Source organism: Paramisgurnus dabryanus, chromosome 18 (genome assembly GCF_030506205.2).
Source record: "Paramisgurnus dabryanus chromosome 18, PD_genome_1.1, whole genome shotgun sequence".
NCBI lineage: Eukaryota > Metazoa > Chordata > Actinopteri > Cypriniformes > Cobitidae > Paramisgurnus > Paramisgurnus dabryanus.
In genome coordinates, this window is record NC_133354.1 from 15,618,208 (window position 1) to 15,638,474 (window position 20,267).

A 20,267-nucleotide genomic window follows, 5' to 3' on the forward strand; every position below is an offset into this window, starting at 1 on the left:
TATTCTTTGTGCCATTACCGGCAGGCAACTAATTTGTTGTCTGGATATTAGATGCATGCAAATGAAGAATCTAGTCAATGTACTGAATCAAGCTTGATGTTTACATGTTCCACATTTGAAAATCACACTGTGTTGTGTTATTTGGTGTGAGTGAGGTTGGGAAAGAACAGTGAAAGAGAGAGATGGAAACGGAGAGAGAGTGTGTGTGTGTTTATGTGTCTATGCGTGTGTGTGTGCGCTTTTCCCCTCTGGGCGTATGCAGAAATGGTCTCAATGCAAACCCATTACTGGGAAACACATCAAGAGGACGAAAATAAATTATACTGTTCCACCAAATGACAAACTACCACCATAAAGCAGATCTGCACGGGGAAGGTAATTCAAGAGTCCTGTTTGCTTCCCCCATCCTAAAAATGGCTAAATGTTTATTTACTGTTGTTGATCCCCATCTATTTTTGCTCATAATGGAAGGCTTGCTAATCTTTTAAGACGGTTTAACATGATTTATTTAATCAATTTGAATAGCTAAGACGAATGACTAATCTTCAACACATCAAGCTTATTTCAATCTGTACGTATGAAAATAATAAAGATTAGTCATTTTCCATCAACCTCTGAGGGATCGATAAAACTTCGAGAATACTTCAGCTTATTGGGTGAAAAACGAGCCTAGGATTTGAGTGACACGAGTTGACCTCGATCCAGTGGAGCGCGCAGACCGCAGTAAAACGCAGGTGAGGGATTTACAGTGCGCAGCGGCCAGCTGCCGGGGAGTCTGACTGAAGGCGCAGGGATAAACTGACTCCAACACTATTTCAGCCTGAAATCTACCAGGGTGCCGCACTGTCCCGAAGCTGGGGTATGGCAACCCCCTTCATCCTGTCTGCAAATCTTCCTGCCCGCTGACAACTCACACCCTCCAGTGATCAAAGAGATGACGACAATAAAGAGTGATCTGACACTTTCCGCACACCTCTCAGTGCTTACGTGTTGCATATACAAGTTTATTGCACACCACCAGTCAAAAGTTTGGATGATCTTGACTAAATTTATGTTTCTTGTGATCTTAAAGTTTTGATAACAATAACTTATGCTTAAAAGCACGAGATTAGCTTGAAACTACCCAAAAGCAGCCAACAGGTGCCCAGACTTTCCCATACAAAGTTTAAGTATAGTGCAAAATCCAAAATTGATCAAATTTCACTTCATAATATAAATTGTGTATACAGTTATGTCCAAGTACATAAATCCAAACTAAACTGGCAGTTCATGACAGATTTACTATTGCAGTTGATCATAAAAAAACGATTCCACAGGTGCTTTCCAGAAGTTTTGTTATGTCGATATATAAATGACAATTTTTATGTGAAAATAAAAGACAACTTTATCTTACAGGAAGTCAAGACTTAATTCACTGAACTCCGTCTCTCCTCGTAATTTATTCCGACTGACCATCTGGACACTGGACAAACAATGTGGCAAGAGCCATGAATGACTAGCCGCATTAGTCATAGGCTTTTACCTCGACCCCTTACGTCCCTAATCTTTACACTTTTGGGCTTTTTTACTATGGCCAAATGACCAAAACCCCTTTTCTCACTGGCCACTGACACGGTCTCTCCCACTGGACAAAAGGCTTTGAGCGGCACCCCCACCACCCAATGTTATTCCCCCTTTCCCCACCCCACTGTTGCCCTATCTCCAACCCAACTGACAGGAACAGGAGTTTGTTTTGTTTTCTAAGACGACAGGAATGAGAATGGAGCTCTAAAGCCGCACGGCTACAAAAACATTTGGGGGGGGGCTGAGGGCCATGATCCGCTTCTGAATAAAGAAGTAAAAAATGAAGAAGAGTGAGCGTTAATCATATTTAAATGCATTTGGAGAAGCATGGCCAAATAACATATATAGATAAAGGTATTAAGAATAATAGGAATGGCATGCCTCTTTCCAGCTTAATGTAGGCTTTTGTGTTCGTCTTATAGGAAATGAGAGCTAGAGAATGCCAAGCGAAATCACCGTCCTCATGGCGGGTACAAACTTGCATTGTGTTTTAAATTCAGCATTCGGAATGAACACTAAGCAATACCAGTCGGCTCTGTCATATGGACTCAAATGAGAAAATGGATGGCAATCAACAAATTTAGCCCTGTAAATTGGTGGCATGACACTGCAACAGTGTCTTCAACCGTCAAATAACAAAAACAATACGATGCATTGCAGAATGATGTTTAGACTAAACATCTCAAGACTTTGTTGGAAAACAAGCACGTCGCTTGTGCACGACAAGGTCATGCGGTGCCTGCCGAGCGAGCGAGCGAGCATATCAGTTTTCGGAGAAACTTGTGTAAACACTTCGCCATAAATCGTATAAGCGCCCCACTGTATTGCACGTATTATCTGTTTACACAAATATTTACTGACGGTTTAGCAGGTGTTAAAGCCTGTATTCTCAAAAAACAACATTTGTTGTTCTTTTAGGTACTGAGAACAGGCAAACGAGAACAGTGAAGAACGAGATCACAGTGATGTTTTCTTCAAACAGCTGACAAAAGCCAACTGTCTCAATTAGGATCTGTTATTTTCCTAATAATTGTTGGAGTATGGCTTTTCAAAACATCCTGACCCTGACCTTGAGAACAAACGGTAAACCACAAAGTCTTTGTGAGGGAAGAAAAGACCTTATTTATAGATCAGCTGAGTGTCGATCAAGCAGCATCAGTGCTCGGGGAAGAAGAGAAGCCTGGGGGAAACGCTTTTGAAGCAACTAATATAGAGGTTTGCTTCAAACCCCCTTTTTAATTCCATTAGAAAGCCAATTGATTTGGCTTTGCAGCCACAGAGCGTGGCAGGTGCATGCTATACACTCCCAGGTAAAAATCCTTGGCAAAAACGTAGGGTTAAAAAAAATCCAATAATAAACGAAAAGATGTTTTCATTGTGAGAGCGCATTAGAGAATGCATTAGACAACTGGAGACGGTTAAAGGGTTCATGGGAATAGAGTTGGAGCAAAATACTTAATATATAAAAAGGAAAAAATGTCCATTTTATAAAACTCAATACCCACCAAATGTTAAAAAACGCTCTTGTTGGTCCATGCCGTGTTTAATTTAGATAAAATCTAATTAATTTACATTTGATAGCGAAGGAGACACTCTCATCAGCCTGTCATTTATCCTGCGTGTTAACACCTGTTAATTCACTATCTCTCTAGTAATGAGCTTTTAAAAAGGAAAGAATGCTCTGCATGCCCAAACACATTTCCAAAATACACACAAACAACATCTCAAACAACATTAAGGGACTACTCTGACTGATAGATTCACAAAGCACCGGTCAATTCCGATGAGATGCTGGCTGACCTCCAGCCCTGTCGTCTGATTATCATCAAAGCATTTGTCATGAGGAAAAGGTGTAGAGTGGCGTCAAAGAAGATCTTAAGGTGATATCTTATTATTCAGGCCACATACGAGCAAAACAGCCTCTCTTTAATTGAACACAGGCAGCGCTATATCTAAACTGAGCTTCCTGGCATTTCATGAGTAGGGGGATAAAATAATTTTGTTTTGAAATGAATCTGTTAATCTAATAGGAATGTTAAGTGGTATTTATTTATGTTTTGGTAAAACCTGATTTTTAAAACGTGGTGTTTTCTTTACCTGTAACTCAATATAACTCGCGATTAATCGCATACAAAATAAAAGTGATTTTTGGCATAATATATGAGAATTTATATAAATAAATATATATAAATGCAAATGTTGCTTTTTATTTATTTATTTTTTTTATATATAAAAAATATATAAAATTCTGAAATATATATGTGTGTGTGTGTGTGTGGTTAAATATACGTAATAATTACACACATTACACACATATATTATGAAAAAAAATCACTTTTATTTTGCATGCGATTAATCGCGATTAATCTTTGCCCAGCACTATTTAAAGGCGCTCTAAGCGAATTGAAGCGTTTTAGACCATAACATTTTTTTGTTACATACCGGAAACATCTCACTATCTGCTTGCTGCCTGTCCGCTGATCAAACTGTAAAAAAACGCGATCTCTGTAGACAGCCCAGGCTTCACAAACAGCAATATCAACATAGTGGCCGAACAAAGCATCACAAAACAAAACAAAGTATTCCAGCCAATAAACGACAAAAAGGATTTGGGGTGGGGGTTGGGCGCGTTCATGAAAGCACGTAAGGGAGGGGGGGGAGTTAGCTACGCTCCGTCTGTTTGAAAACAGTTCAAACGTCAACAATAACTAACGTCTCGCAGATTCGCTTAGAGAGCCTTTAAATGCATATATGTATGATGTAATTTGGTACTAAAAATCTACTTTAAATAAGGAAGATTAGCTTAAAATCAAAAAACAACTTTATAGTTTAAGTGATGTTGACATATGGATTTGACAGGAATAGTTAAAATTATAAGAAATCTCAGCCTAAGAAAAAAAGGGATGAATGCTGGATAAATGAATGAATAAAGGAGGAATGACGACTTTACCAAAGCCCAATTTTTAAATGTTTTCAATATCATCTCAATACGCTAATGAAAATATGGAGACATGGTATATTTTAAAAACTAACATCTCATAAGTACAGTGTCAGAAAATGTTTTGCTAGTTCAAGCCCTTCTTAAAAATGACACATTAAAATTGTGTTCAATTAATTTAAAATATCTCATTAAGAGCAATAAGTATATATATTTAATTAGTCTAACACAAAATGAATATGTACTATAATTTATTGATTTCTTTTTAATTGCGTTAACACAATTCGTTTGAGTTTGGGTTCTGGAAAAATAATTTCCCAGAATGCTTTGCATGCAACTGCTTTTGGAGAGTAATTTTTTTAATTAAGTGTTATTTTATGCATTTTTAGGTACAGAGAAATACTTAATAAATTTTAATGTCCGTTTCTTATTGATTTAGAAGCGTTTGTGTTATATTTTTCCAAATTGTTTGGTTACCATCGTGCAGAAGAGTGGCGCTTGTGGTTAGGTTGTGGATGTGACGTATTTCTCTCCATGAGCACTAACTGTGTTAATGCCTGTTTTGAGATCAGTCTCTTTTCACATGCTCATCCAAAGTATCATATGTTATTATTATTAGCATGCTAACATGTGCTTATGCAAATTAGTGTGATATAAAAACTTTTTATATAAAATAACAGAATTGAGTTATTCAGACTACACTAAATCGAGTTATTCAGACTACACTAAATTGAGTATTGCCATTTACTTTAAATTGAGTTGGACTAACTCAATATATTTTTATTGTGTGAAGCAGTTTTTATAAGTTAGGGGTACACATTCATATTAGATGGAAATCCTGCCCACAATTTTATTGAGTTAATCCAATGAATAATTTTTTTGAGTGAGGGCCAGTGCCCTTTAAAAGGGTCTTAATATGTACAGTACAATTAGATACGTAATATGTATACATTTGGTACCAATATGTGACCAATGTGTACATTTGAAGTACGAATATGTCCCTTCGAGGTATTAATGAGCACCTTTGATGTAATAATATGTACATTTGGGTTACTAATAGGCACACTTTGGTACCAATATGTACCTTTGAGGTACTAATGTGAACTCTAGGTGCAAAAGGAGTAGTTTTTTTTAAAGGGTAAAGCTATAGTGACAGCTAGGGAACATTTTTTACCATTTTGTTTTTCTGACAGTAGTATATGATATACTGTAAATATAAATAGCAAAGTTGAACCATTTCACACTGAGAATCAATGTTACATTAAAGTATATACACAGTACCTATATACAATATTTCTCACGGTTCAGTCACAAATCCTGATGTTTCCTTCATATCTGACTCTAGACTTATATCCACCTATAAAATTATATTACCAGAGTCTCTTAGATAACTGCAACAGCAATATTTTCAAAGTGCAGGGGCCTGTGGTCAAAAATGTCATTCTGTAAATTCACAATAGGCTGCATCGGTGTGCTGGGGAAGCCCTGAATGAATCAGCGAGCGGGCGATCGAGACAGCGAAACACAAAATCAAATCGATGGCACTGCACAGCATATGTAGCGAACGCCTTTATCTGTCAAATTTCAAAGTTGTTGACTTGATTCAATTATATTCACTCTGAATGCAGCCGTGGTTATCAAAAAGAATCATATAGAAATAACTGAATAAAGACTCACTCCAACAATCCAAACAAAGACCTGTACTCAAACATTAATCTAACCACTCATTATGTAGTGACAGTGCACCTGCATCCTCTATTGAAATACCATGGGATTGCTGGCCTCAATATCAATATACACATCAAGCCAAAAATGTGCAAGATCTGACCAAATATAAGTAAAAAGCACAAAGGAAAATTAAAGAAAGAGTTAAGTAAGGAATTAGTATGAAGATGTCAGCTGCACTCTCATAAGGATGCCCAGCAGGGGGAGCTATACCTGCTTGCCTGCCTTTACATAGTAGACTGAAGCCACAGGAGCTTTGAGAAAAGATGTATACAGACCTCAGATGACCTCTGTGTATGGATAACATAAGAGCATGTTATTCTGTACACAAAAATCCCTTGTGAAACAGCGAGTTTCGGCCGTTTCACATGAATTTACACTTTCTAAAAAAATAATGGAGTGTGGTTTTCTTTATATAAAAAATAGGGATTAAAAAAAAATAGGCTGAAAATATACCCTGCATGAACGTCTTAAGAAAGAATAAATTAAAGCAATAAAACAGCTAAATCTTTTATACGTGGTGATTTTCCCTTAAATGTCGTCTTTCCCTGCTGCAAACCAGACATGAGCTTTGGGAGTGTCTGGTCTCTCTCAGGGCCGTATATCTCATAGACCTTGAGCCCTGCAAATTACAGCAAACACAGGATAAGACTTTTGTATCTAAAACCAGACCAGCCAGTACGACACAAATTCTTCTGAAGGGTTAGTCTGAGTACCCGATGCTCTTGGGGAGAAACTAGACTCGCTCAGACATAATGGCACATCACACACATGCAAATACTCTTGTTTATATTAACAATACGCTTCAGTGGGATATCTGCAATGATAGTTATGGCATGCATTTCTCACAACCGTAGAGAAAGAGAAACTTAAATAAATATTCAATATGTTTAAAAGTTTCAGGTGTTATAAGCAATGAAATACCTAACTACTAAGCCTATTGAGTGTAAAGATACTGCATTCCTGAGAGAAAGGGCACTGGCCTTTCACCCTGCCTGAAGACCTTTCTTAGGGTTAAAGTGTAATCCAGGGCGTATGACCACAAAGACCTGAGCCTAAAGGCCAAGAGCTGGCATATTTTCTGCATTACACTGTCCTTTTGAGGTTTGAACGACCACACATCAAAGGTTTAATAAAACAGGGCGTCCCATAGTCCTGTAGTTTTACAAATTGACAAACGCCTTCTCATAATCTTTTTTAAAGTTTGCACTGTAATGTAACCCAGATGTTGGATAACAGAGATTGATTACAATAATTCAATAATAAGATCTTTTAAAACCCTGTGAAATTGGCTGTTACTGAGGAATTAGTTAAACAAGATCTAAATAAATTCCTAGATATTAAATCGCACAGCTAGATCAATTATACATTAGTGCATGATTTTATAATCTAGCTTCCTGCTTTTGCCAGCTCTTTGATTCTAAGCAGTTTATATGGAAACACAGTCATGCTATCTTTAAAAACATTACCGCTTCTCCTGTAAAGAGAAAATTTGAGACTTTTTACAACTTTGCGTTCTCGCTGCACTCATTTCGTTCAATTATCGGCGCGCATTGTGAATTTCGGACAGACGAGTCCTTTAAAGAAAGCCAAAAGGGGCGAAAATAAAGTTTAATTGGAATCCCCCATCCCCCATTTTCCCAGGCTAAAGTAGTAAGAGAAGAGAAAGGTTTTGTGTGTCTCCTGTCCGGGCCGCTCACTGTACAAAAGGAAGCAGATTTGCAGATGAGATGACCTCTTGACCCCTGAAGCCGTTGAAAGGTTCTCAATGGCACAAATCCCACATAATCAATCACATTCTAGAGTTGTGGTCAGCAGCGGGACGCACAGCCAACCCCTCTGAGCCGGACTGTAAACAGACACCCTGTCCTACAGGACTATAGGGGGTGGAGGACATTCCTTTATCTTTCTCTTTTTCCTTTCTGTATGCACAAAATAATATATATTTTACAAAAAAAACTGACTTTAAAATGTCTAATAAATGCAAATCACAATGTGAAGATAAGCCCTAAAGCGTTTTCACGGATCTATTTATTTTATTTTACACAAGAAAGGCATGCACAGATTACACATACAAAATGTTAAATCTGCTTCCCTCCTTTGGTTAAAAGCATTTGCTAAATGAATAAATGTAATAAATGTAAATGCAAAACCTGTGCAGCTATATTGGCAGAATTTCTTAAATACAAATTAGCTAGATAATAATATTTATGAAATCTAACTCTCACAGAAACCTGTTGACATAACTACATTTGAGATAAAACATGATTTGGATCATTATAAGCACTTAAAGATCACCTATTTTATTGCTAAAACAACGTTATTTTGTGTATTTGGTATAATTCAATGTGTTTGCGTGGTTTATGGTTAAAAAAAACACATTATTTTCCTCATACCGTACATTTTTGTAACTCCAGATTTCACTTTCTTCCTGAAACGCTCGGAGTTGAAAAGCTCTGTGTCCCTGATTGGCCAGCTAATGTGTACGTTGTGATTGGCCTGAATACCTCTGACCTGCAATGTGATGCTCCTTACCATGTTTGAAAGATTCGGTCACAATGAAACGCTAAAAAAGGAGTTACTTACAGGCTATAAGTCCGAAGCGGGAGGATTTATGATATTGGGGCTCATTCACTAAGCATGCGTACGCACAAATTTGCTCGTGAAATGTGTGTACGAACGTTTTAACTAACAAATCATGAGTCAACAAAAACTTTCATACTACAATTTACTTTAAATGTATGCAAAAACGTAAGAACAAGTTTCACCACACTTATGCAATAATCATGAAAAAGGGGAAAAAAAACAATAAGACAGATCTGTGTTATATACATATATATATATTTCATGATTATTGCGTAGGTGTGGTCTAAGTTGTTTTACGTTTTTGCATACATTTAAAATAAATTGTAGTATGAAAGTTCTTGTTGAATCATGATTTGTTAACTAAAACTAGGGCTGAACGCTACATCGAATTTTCATCGTCATCGCGATATGAACTCACACGATGAACACATCGCAACAGACAGCCTTGACGCGATGAATGAAAACGGAAAGCGCATGTAATGAACGTTTGGCCCGTCAGGTTTAGTCCTGAAGACATGCCCTGCGTCCCAAACCGCATACTCCCATACTATATAGAAGGCGAAAAGCACTACTTCTCGTACTCTTTGCATACTACATAGTATGGAAGTAGGCAGTTTGGGACGCACGGATGGTTTGCGCGTTCATGCTATTAGGCCAATCAGGGGAACCCCCAAGTCAGCTACGCTCAGATTGATTTTTGAGGTGTCAGTTGCGACGTTGTGCCTGTTAGCAAAAATGATGGCGAGGAAGGAGAGAAGAGTGAGGAAAATGTGTTGTCAGACGAAGACCTTGTGGTAAAAAGGAACAGCACTTCAGCTGAAATTATTTTGGATTTAGGAGACATGACGCCTACAATCCGTGTGTTTGTTGTAGTCCAAGAAAAGAGATTTACGTTGTAGAAGATAACTCATGTCATAGTTTACTTTGGTGTTTGTACCTTTTGCATATTGTTAACATGTACTAATACACACTTACACACCAAAGGAAATGTAAAAATGTGAATCGGACAATAGGTGCTCTATAAATCGCTCACAACTTTCATTACCATTGAGACATTTTCAAGAATCTATCAAAATCTGTACACAAACACACACAACTTTCCATTTTATGGTGACTTTTACATAGACATAAACTGAGTAAACCATCACAGAAAACTTTCTGCTTTTAGATTATCAAAAAAATTTTTGTTTGATTTATAAAATTAATTATAATTCTGTTTGTTTACTAATGAGGACCAAAAAAGTCAACAAAATTACTGGTATTACTATCTTTATCAAAAGATACCAAATATGCCCACATACACGGACGCACGCACGCACGCACACACGCACGCACGCACGCACGCACACACACACATACAGAGAGAGTAATGCATTTGAACTCAATGCTTCTCTAAGGTCCCGTGTCTTAATAACATGAGGAAAGATTAACTGAGACCACCCCACTCCCTCCCTTTATGACTAAGCAATCAATGGTTGAGTATTTCTAGTGATATCTTATCTAGCACAGCATTTCATTTCTTCTGCTTTGTGTGACTTGTGAGCGAGTGACCAGGTGTCATCTATCAAAACAATCCTACTCTCTGGAAACCTGCTATTAACTGATAAGGGTGAGCCTCTGTGGCATAATGGCTCCCACCTGAGCTCACAACTCAACGCCGTCAGGGAACGGGAAGAGAGGAGGGTACAGGGACCACAACAAGGAGCCATACTAACAGTATGTATGATACTTAAATGTGCAACTTAGGTGCTCAGATTCCATCCCAGGGTACACATATACTAATAAAATGTATTCCTTTAATGCACTGTTCCAAGTCCCTTTGGATATGCATTTGGTATACGAGTGATACCCATTAGTTTTCCTAAACAATCAGACTTAATAAAACCCTTAAGGAAACCAAACCATCACAGGCTTAGGATTGTATGCCTTATAGGCAGTAGACAATGTCATCATTCAGATGGATGTGATAAAGTTGAACTAGAAGCGATTTGAATATCCCCCTCTTATGAATGTAACTGCACACATATAAAGATCAATATTCTGGCTGTACTAATGTGCCGAGAACCCTCAGTGGGAGTGTGATATATGGAGTGATACAGATCTGTCCAGAAATGAAGACAAACACCGTTATGGAGTCGCGTTCCCGCGGCTCCATCAATTCTGCAGACACAGGTAAGCGAGAACCAGCTCACTGCTTAAATTGGCCAGTGTAAATGTGGTGTCACTAGGCAACAGGACCTGATCGCTCCTTTGTTCGGGGTGAAAGGTTGAAAGTGTTCACACTAATCTCAGAGTTCACAATTTAGTAACAGAAGAGTGTTTCTTCCAACACCCCCTCTCCACTTTTCTTTCTTTTCTAAAGAACAAACAAAACCAAATCCCCCATTACTAATAGGAAACTATTTGCACTGTAAATTAAAGGGTGCGCTTTTTTATGCTTTGTACAGATCACTTTTTGGATGTCTGCAAACAGCTCAAATCTAATTACAGGGTTTGGGGTGGGTTATGGGGGGGTTTGGATTTACTCAAAAAGCCGAACAATAGAAGACTGGGTCATTGTGGAGCAGCACTGCTGCGTCTCCAGCGAATCCTTGTCTATTCAGGCCACTCGTGGGACGGGGTTAATCCATTACAGAGATACTTCAAGGTGGAGAAACCTCCATCACAAAGACTCTCTCTGTGTGTGTGTACTGTGTTTTGTTTCATGATAGCTCAAGATAGTCCTGTACTTTGGGCTTTTTTCCCACCTCCTTTTCATATCTTTCCCTTACCCCGCTATTTAATTACCGATGGTTATTAGCGTTGAGATACAATGCATTCAGGTCTGAGGGGGATAAGGCTTGTTTAACACAGGATGAGTCTCATTGTAGCGTGCAGGGGTGTCCCATCTCTTGGCGGACAAGATTGTAAGATTCCTGCTGTCTTCTTTTACAGGATGTGAATCAGTGGGCCAACAGGAGTCCATAATCTCCCCTCAAAACTTTCATTTTCTTTCGAGACATGCACCGTCGTTTCTCCTCGCAAAGTGCATCAAAGCATCTCTCTCGCAGAGATTCTCCCCTAGTGCTGCGCTGGGCAGATTTAGACATCACAATTTGCTGTCAAATATCCACGGAGAAACAATGTGCACCACGGCCATCACGCAGAGATGTGACAAAACTGAATTTCCCCCCACTGTACCGCCTAAGCCGGGATGCTAACCCGAGCGACTGTGGTGGGTCCGTTGGGCCGTCGTCGCAGATGATCTTCATTCCTCACCCCGACCCCACACACACACACACAACACGGGAGTCGATAGTTGATAACGGGAGTTGATAAAAGTGGGAATTTATACTTCGCCAAATGGTTAAACATTCTTGCCAACAGACGATTACTTATGGGTGTTGGCCGCGTGTCTGCACATGGTACCTCTATCAGCCAACTGAGCATCTCACCCACTGGAAAACTCATTTAGATCCTATCTAGGGAAAAAATTAGTTTTGAAAAAAGAGAGAGGCTAGGCTGGCCTGTGCTTGATTTAATTTGGACACTGATACAGAGTCCAAAGCACTTGTGCCCTCTGCATTTTTTGGGAAGGAGGTAGAAACATATAAATAAAAGCTAGAGACCTGGCAAAGGAAACCTGCTTCAAAGGATTTAGGCGTCAAACAGGGTCTAAGCTCCTGCCTCCGCTGTTCCGACCAAATCCAACATAACACATTTAGATAATCATTTCCAGTCTTTCCTTTAATCTTTTGCCCTTCTGAATGCAACCTGAAAAGCTAAATTGACATGGAGGTCAAATGATTTTAGCTTTAAAAGCCTACTGCACGCCACCTGTTATTCACCCTTCAAGCTGAAAACAGAAAGGCCAGTGCTACACAAAGCCACTCGCTTCTGATTAAAAATGTCAGTAGTACAGGCACTCGAGCAGCAATAATTTACAACAATACATGTCTTTCTACAGTAATAACAGCACTGAGTAAAATTCTGGTACCTGAATGCTGACAGACGGATGCCTTTTCCAACATATGCACAGTGAGCGCTCAGTTAAACGCACTTCTTGGCTAAAATAGCCATCGTGGCAAGATATTATTGTCAACAATGTCGATGTGACTTATGTGAATATAAACAGGTTGAACAAAATGATCAGAATTGCGATATATCCAAAAACATTTCGAATATTGGATCTACTTTGCAAATTCAATGCAAGCTAATAGAACTGCCTCTGTCCATTATGCACTCTATTTGTCAACAATATTTCTATTATTTGTCCACAATATTGTTGAATAATATTCAACATGAATAATTATAGAGAAACCATGCTGTTTTTACTCAGTTGGAAAGTACTTGAGGATACATGCCATTGTTTAAATTTGTTAATATTTAGATTCATTAAAAATGTGACTAAACTATTACTTCATTATTGAAATATAATTTTTTTAAATTAAATAAAGATGCATGTTTTATAGCAAATTATTCGGTCCTTAATATTGCTTTGGTATCAAAATACATATCAGAGATCAGCACAATTTCTTTGGTATATATCAGTGGCGGCTCGTGACTGCTCACCCGAGGGGCGCAAATTCAAAATTAAGTGTTCGGAGTGTCATGTGTGTTGCTCGTGTTTTAAAAATATGTGTTTGTTGTGTCATGTGCATCATGTGTTTTGTCAAAATAAGTGCCTGGTGCACACGCGTCAAAACAGTTTATGATAAAAGAGACGCTCACGTTCACAAAATACACGCATGACACACCCTTAACAGTAAACTCTTTACTCTTTACAATAAACCCTTTAGACGCGTCTGCAGGCACTTATTTTGACAAGACACGTGATGCACACAGGATCTCTCGATGCACAAAACATATTTTGTAATAAGGAACCACACACATGACGGGCTACATACATGTTGTGACGAACTTCGCATCGAGCGCCCTCGAAAAAAGAAGTCAACGGCCGCCACTGGTAGTTTACAAGAACACTGTGATTATTCTTTGGATGGACAGCATCAGTTTTTATGATGCAGGAAAGGGACAGTTACAAGGATATCGTAATTGCCAGGGTATGGCCAACCTGCAATGAGGATAATGAAGGCCTACAGTAACCAAGCTGGGTACAGGCGGTCAAGCGGGTGTGGACAGATGGGTCCTCGGCTTGAGAGTGGGACAGCTTGTTCGGTAATGGATGTAGAATGAGATATGGGGATAGAGTTTGGCACAGCTAATAGTCATTTAATCAACTGCAGCTGACCGGCACATGGACACTATTTCTGATGGCACATGGGCTCAGAGCAATCTAACATTAACAGTCTTTACCAACAAACACTTATACAACACAGACTAAAGCAAAATTTTGCCATCAAGCTAAATTTAGCTTCAAAAACTCTCAATTTCTGTCACAGACTTGCATAATCTCACAAACAGCCATATAAAAAACAGTTCAGCACTCTTTTTTTGTGAAAAATTGACCTAAAATTTTAAATTCTGTAATTATTAATTTATACAGGTTTGGAACAACTTAAAGGAATATTCTATTTTCTTAAAAGAAAAATCCAGATAATTTACTCACCACCATGTCATCCAAAACGTTGATGTCTTTCTTTGTTCAGTCGAGAAGAAATTATGTTTTTTGAGGAACATTTCTCATTTTAATGGACTTTAATAGAGCCCAACACTTAATACTTAACTCAACACTTAACAGTTTTTTTCAACGGAGTTTCAAAAGACTATAAACGATCCCAAACGAGGCATAAGGGTCTTATCTAGCAAAACGATTGTCATTTTTGATAAGAAAAATAAAAAATATCCACTTTTAAACCACAACTTCTCGTCTAGATCAGGTCGTGATGCGTGATGTGACCCCACGCAATACGTCATGACGTCAAGAGGTCACAGAAGACGAACACGAAACTCCGCCCCAGTGTTTACAAATGTGTTGAAAGAAGACCGTTCCTACGTTGTTGTATGTCAACTGATACTAATTAATGTCTTTGTGTCAGTTTATTGTTTAAAATGGTCTGCAAATTTGCGTTTTATATATGTAACACGTGACCTCCCTACGTCACTACGCATTTACGTTAGGTTGCGCTGGATCAGACCTAGACAAAAAGTTGTGTTTTAAAAGAGCATATTTTTGATTTTCCGGTTAAAAATGACAATCGTTTCGCTAGATAAGACCCAAATGCCTCGTTTGGGATCGTTTATAGACCTTTGAAACTCCGTTGAAAAAAAATGTTAAGTGTTGAGTTAAGTATTTAATGTTGGGCTCTATTAAAGTCCATTAAAATGAGTAAAATCCTGCAATGTTTTCCTCAAAAAACATATTTTCTTCTTGACTGAACAAAGAAAGACATCAACATTTTGGATGAAATGGTGGTGAGTAAATTATCTGGATTTTTCTTTTAAGAAAATGGAATATTCCTTTACGGGTAAATAAATGAGGGAAGATTTTTGAAATCATGCAGGAAGCAGGAGCACCACTGACTTACATAGTAGGAACAAATACTATGGAAGTCATTGGTGCTCCAAAACTATTTGGTTACAAAAACTGCTCAATATTTTCATTTTTGTTCAGCACAAACAGAAAAAATTAAATGTATACAGATATGAGGGTGTATACAGATATAATCATGAGGGTGAGTAAATAAAAAACATCATTTTTGGGTGAACTACTTGATTAAGACACTTTATTTTTAATTTTTTACAAAATATACTTCAATTAAAATACACTTAAGATACACTTCCCAGAAATCCCACCCATATTTTTGCAGCCCCTAAAGGTTATGACCTCAGGGCTAAAGGTTTCTTTTCCTGTAAACAAAAAAGTGCTCAAAATGAACTAACACATCTGAATCAACTTAGTGTTTATAAAGTATTTCTTGTTAGTGTCTATGTAAGTCACTTCTGAGCACTCAAACAAAATTGTCTTTGTAAAAATCAACCAGGACGCTCAGACCAGTCCACATTGAAATGAATTGGCTTGTGCAACTTTAATGCACACTGACAGGTTAATTACGTCACAATTAACGAAATGCCTACCAGCCGTTAGACTAGTACTGGTGTGATTGAGTTAATAGTGGGGTATGACATGACCTGTGTTTACTGGTGGCACAGAGCTCATTTGTGAGCGTGACAAGCTCGAGGAGGGTTCGTAACGTAAAAGCCTTCTGGGACATTATTTGGGATATTTTCAGATGTGGTAGAGGAAAGTGAGGTGGGGGCTTTGGGGAAACCCAAAAAAGAACTCTTTTCTCTTTCTCGCTGTGCCAAAACACAGCAGTGTTGCTCTATTATTTTTTTCCCCTCGCTCTGTCAAAACTATTTCTGGCTTGAGAGAGAAAGTGTTTACTCTGTGGCCTGGTTCATTCTCGCCGAGCAAATCCGCTCTTCTCTCTCCGAAATGGTTTGCATATTTTCCCTGTAACACAAGACTTAAAGGATGATAGAAATCGAGAGGCGAGAGGGAGCCACTGCTATTATATCCGGATTTACATGGAGACGGTTTAAAGCAGGTTGCCTGTAAATAACACAATCAACGGATCAAAAAAAAAACCTGTGCTAATAATGTCTGCGTTTTGAGGCGTAACGCTGAGCTGATACGAATCAGGAAGTCCTGAAACTCTGATTTATCGATAGAGATCTGATATTAGAGGAGACCCAGGAGCTTCACGGTCCATTTTCCCTGCCTCTGTGCCATAATAGTTTTGTCAAAACACAATTCTGGCTCTTTGCTCAGCATCCGGAGAAAAGCAAGAACTTTCCTCTCCTATCAAATCTTCAGTCCAGCCTGTCACAAAGAATAAAAGCGGCACTGTGTGTGGTAAAACATAGCACGGCTAGACATCATATCAGCGCACAAGATTTAAATAAGACGTGTCTTTTCACACTCCGCAAAAAGTCAATACCCCTTATTTAAAATGCACAAAACCCACAAAAGGCCCCTTCAGCAAAATTCATGAGTGAATTTTTCATCGCAGTCCCTTGAGATAAGTGATCGTGCAGTTGAAGGCTCTTCAAATTGGGCTGCCCTTTAAAGTAGGTCAGAACTGAGACTCCAGTAGCACTGGGACTGTGCGTCAACAACAGCACATGATGTTGTTTTTCTCTTAGACCCTTGGCACCAAACACTACCAACCAATTCTGTGCCTTGACCAACCTGTCCAACTGCCTAAAAGCCCCTGACGTCAAAGATGGCAAACACCTGGCCCAAAATGTCATTGACGACATCCCCACTGTAAAGTTCAGGGACAATTTAATGCATTCTGTTAACTGTCCATGCTTTTCATCTAGTCAATGTTCTTTTCTGTTATTCTACTTGAATAGATGATTAAGTGGTAAATAAACAGGAGATTTATAATTGAGATAAATTGTGGCAAACAAATTTGATTATCATCTGAAACACTACAGGCTGAACACAAGGGCCCTTTTTCTTCCCATCTCCACATCACAGCAGCTGATTCCTCTGACATCAACAGAAATGAAGCGAGCCTACAAAGGGAGCCATTGAAGAGCTGGTGTTACTCTGGAATAAGGCAAAACGCGTGCCGACAATCAAAAAGTCCCACTTGTTAAAAAAAGGTTTTGCAAGTACAGTATAGGACCTTTGCCTAGAGTTTTCAGAAATGTGCTTCTATTGGCTTTCATCATTATTCAGTCAAAGTCATCCATTTCAAAAACTTTCAATTTTTCATTTCGTTATAAATATGTTAACACAATTATATTTTTCCTCACATATCTAATTTCAAACATTCAGACGTACGCTTTCAAATCAAAAGATTTTGAAAACATTTCAGTCAAGTGACCCTAAACGTTTTAACAGTAGTGTAAATGTAACTTAATTCTTTGATTTGTTGGCGTTTTGTTATTGTCAGGTTCAATCAATAAAGCTTTTGACTTTCCCATGAATGGCTTTGTTTCATCATGAAAGCTTTTCCAATAACTCATTCATGTATGCTGGTTCACTTCAGCTGCAGTCCAGCAGATAGCGTTACAGGAAATGACCGCAGCTCCCTGCGCTTCAGCCTTATGACGGACTTACTGCCAATTTGAAAACCGAGACCTGGATGTTTACAACATAAAAACTTTGGCCATCGTAAACACCAACACCGTGCCAACAATCGTTAACTATTTATAAAGTGACTGCAACTGAGTTACACATCCATGAGGCCTGGTGAGGGGGGTGGGAGCTCAAAGTTGGGATTTTAGGCCGGTTGAGTAACACTGTTAGGATAACATGAACGCGAGTGACCGAGACAACGTTGCCAGATTTGGCTTTGTATCAAGCAACAAAAAGAACGTTTAGTCATTGTGATCTGGTTAACAGTGGGAGATAACAAGGTAAAATGTAAACACTTCCTGTTGTGGCCTTTACAACATGTCTAAGAAAGCGGCTAAAACCGCCCTCAGTGTAGCAAATACGGACACCTGTGCGTCATGGCTAGCGTTCAATACAGAAAAAATAAAATCCTCAGACATAAAAAACCCTAATAACCCACTTCAAGTCTATCTGGGCTGTGAAAATGAAGCATATGGGTGAGCATATTGAGGGACTGTGGAAAAAACCCAGCGTATCAAACTAGCCATGCGTTATAGCACATTTAAAATATAAGCCTGCTAGCCACAGGGGAGACTGGACTCACTGCTGTTCAGGTCCCTGGCAGGAAGAACAAGTCTCACTGCCCATTTTTTTTTACTCCAGACTCTAATTCTATATTTAGCCCGGCTTTTCTGCTGGTATGACTTTTCTCTGATCATTAGCCCTGTTTAACCCCTCTTTACAACACGGCCCATATCGGCCAAGGCTCCCGGGGGCCCAGTCAATGGGGGTATGATGAGCTCTTTATGCATGTCTGTCAAATATAACAAGTTTACTAAAATTACTCAGGGATTGGGATAGGGCCGAGCAATATACATAACCCATCTGTGAAAACTCAGTGAAAGTCATTTGTTTAGGATTTACGGTTTCAAAAAAAAAAGCAAAAAAAAAAAAAAACAATGACTGAAATCAAACCTCATATTCAGATTATGAGACTTTAACCTGAATTTAAGAGAAAGGGTCACATATTCTCAATGATTTGTGAATATGAGTATTTTAATCATTCCTCACATTTGGCCGATTAGTTTCCCAAAATCGTCATGAGACAATAATGCTTCCCTATGAAAAGTAAAAGAGCTGTTTCCTCTCTTATGTAACCTTAAGAAAGTTTGATCTCCGAGGATCAGTTTATATGATTGAAAAAACTGTGCCTACATATCTACATAATATTTTGGAAACACATTATCTACATAATGTCTTGGACAAGAACAAAATTACGTTAGTTTGTAAAACGAGTGTCTGGGGAAGAAGTCAAATATTGCGGCTAACACGAACTTCACGCTGACTGTTTAAAGCCTTCACACATTTTTAGACACATTAGCGCAATTGCACTTAATGCTGTCTCAACCACTCAAAGCACTAAAATTGTGCTAAAAACAATTGTCCGTATGACAACTGTGATTAAGAGTGTGAATTGCGAACACTCACTTGTGGTATTTTGGCAGCCATAAACCTTCATGCAAGTATCCACTTGAGTATAAAAGGCTTATTTCGACAAATGCTGAACTATTGAGGACATTTCAAGTATGTCAATCTCAAGTACCTGGCACCTATAATTTGCTATGGAAGGTAGTTCAAGGCCACAATCTATCTGATGAATCTTTTTAGTTGCCAAAAAAGAAATCACCAACAAAGATCACCAATAAGCACTGCTTATCATGCCTTACAGTTGTACTAAGTGAGACAGACTTTGTGTGTATATGTACATGAAACATTCTCCTAGGGGAAGATGAAGATGTCTAAAAAGTAAGAAGTCACAATGTGGCAGGGATCCCAGAGTAATGCATCAGCATAAGCTTTCCTAAATTTTCCTGTCTGGCACCCCAGCAGAGGTCATCATACCAGACGCAACTAAGAATATAAGAAGAGTGAGGAACTACAGAGGTCCACGCCACAACATTGTTTTGAGGGCACCTACTGAGCCTGGCCACAGCTGCCTTGTTTCCCACAGCCAATAACTTCACACCACGAGATGACAAGCGGGCATGCAAGTGCGTAATTGTTGGGGTTGACACCAGCACATCTCCCAATGCGCGAGGTTGGCTTGCCTTTTGCCCTTCTTCCACTAAATGCTCATCTTTCAAATCGACTGCCAGAGAAGGCTCTGGACTCGGCTCGTCAAACACATGGTCAAAACTGATGCTTTATCTCTTTATAAATAACCCGGGTGGTTTCCATCCGAATGTTTACCGTATGTTGCAAGTAAACACCTATAACCCTAGATGCGAAGCTGACCCATGGAATACACTGGGTTATTTGTAACACAGCGCTGGTTTAAAAAGGGATGCATTTAACCTATGCTGGGTTTTTAAAACCCAAAATGCTGAGTTGTTTTAACCCATTGTTAGGTCAAATAGAGTGTTAACATTTTCTGGTTGAATT

General features: G+C 38.7%; 1 protein-coding gene across 2 annotated transcripts in view; it reads right to left on the bottom strand.

The window, feature by feature from the left end:
• zbtb16a (zinc finger and BTB domain containing 16a) overlaps positions 1 to 20,267 on the bottom strand; it is a 117,882-nt gene that overhangs the window by 26,778 nt on the left and 70,837 nt on the right. The gene's annotated exons all lie outside the window — the stretch shown is intronic.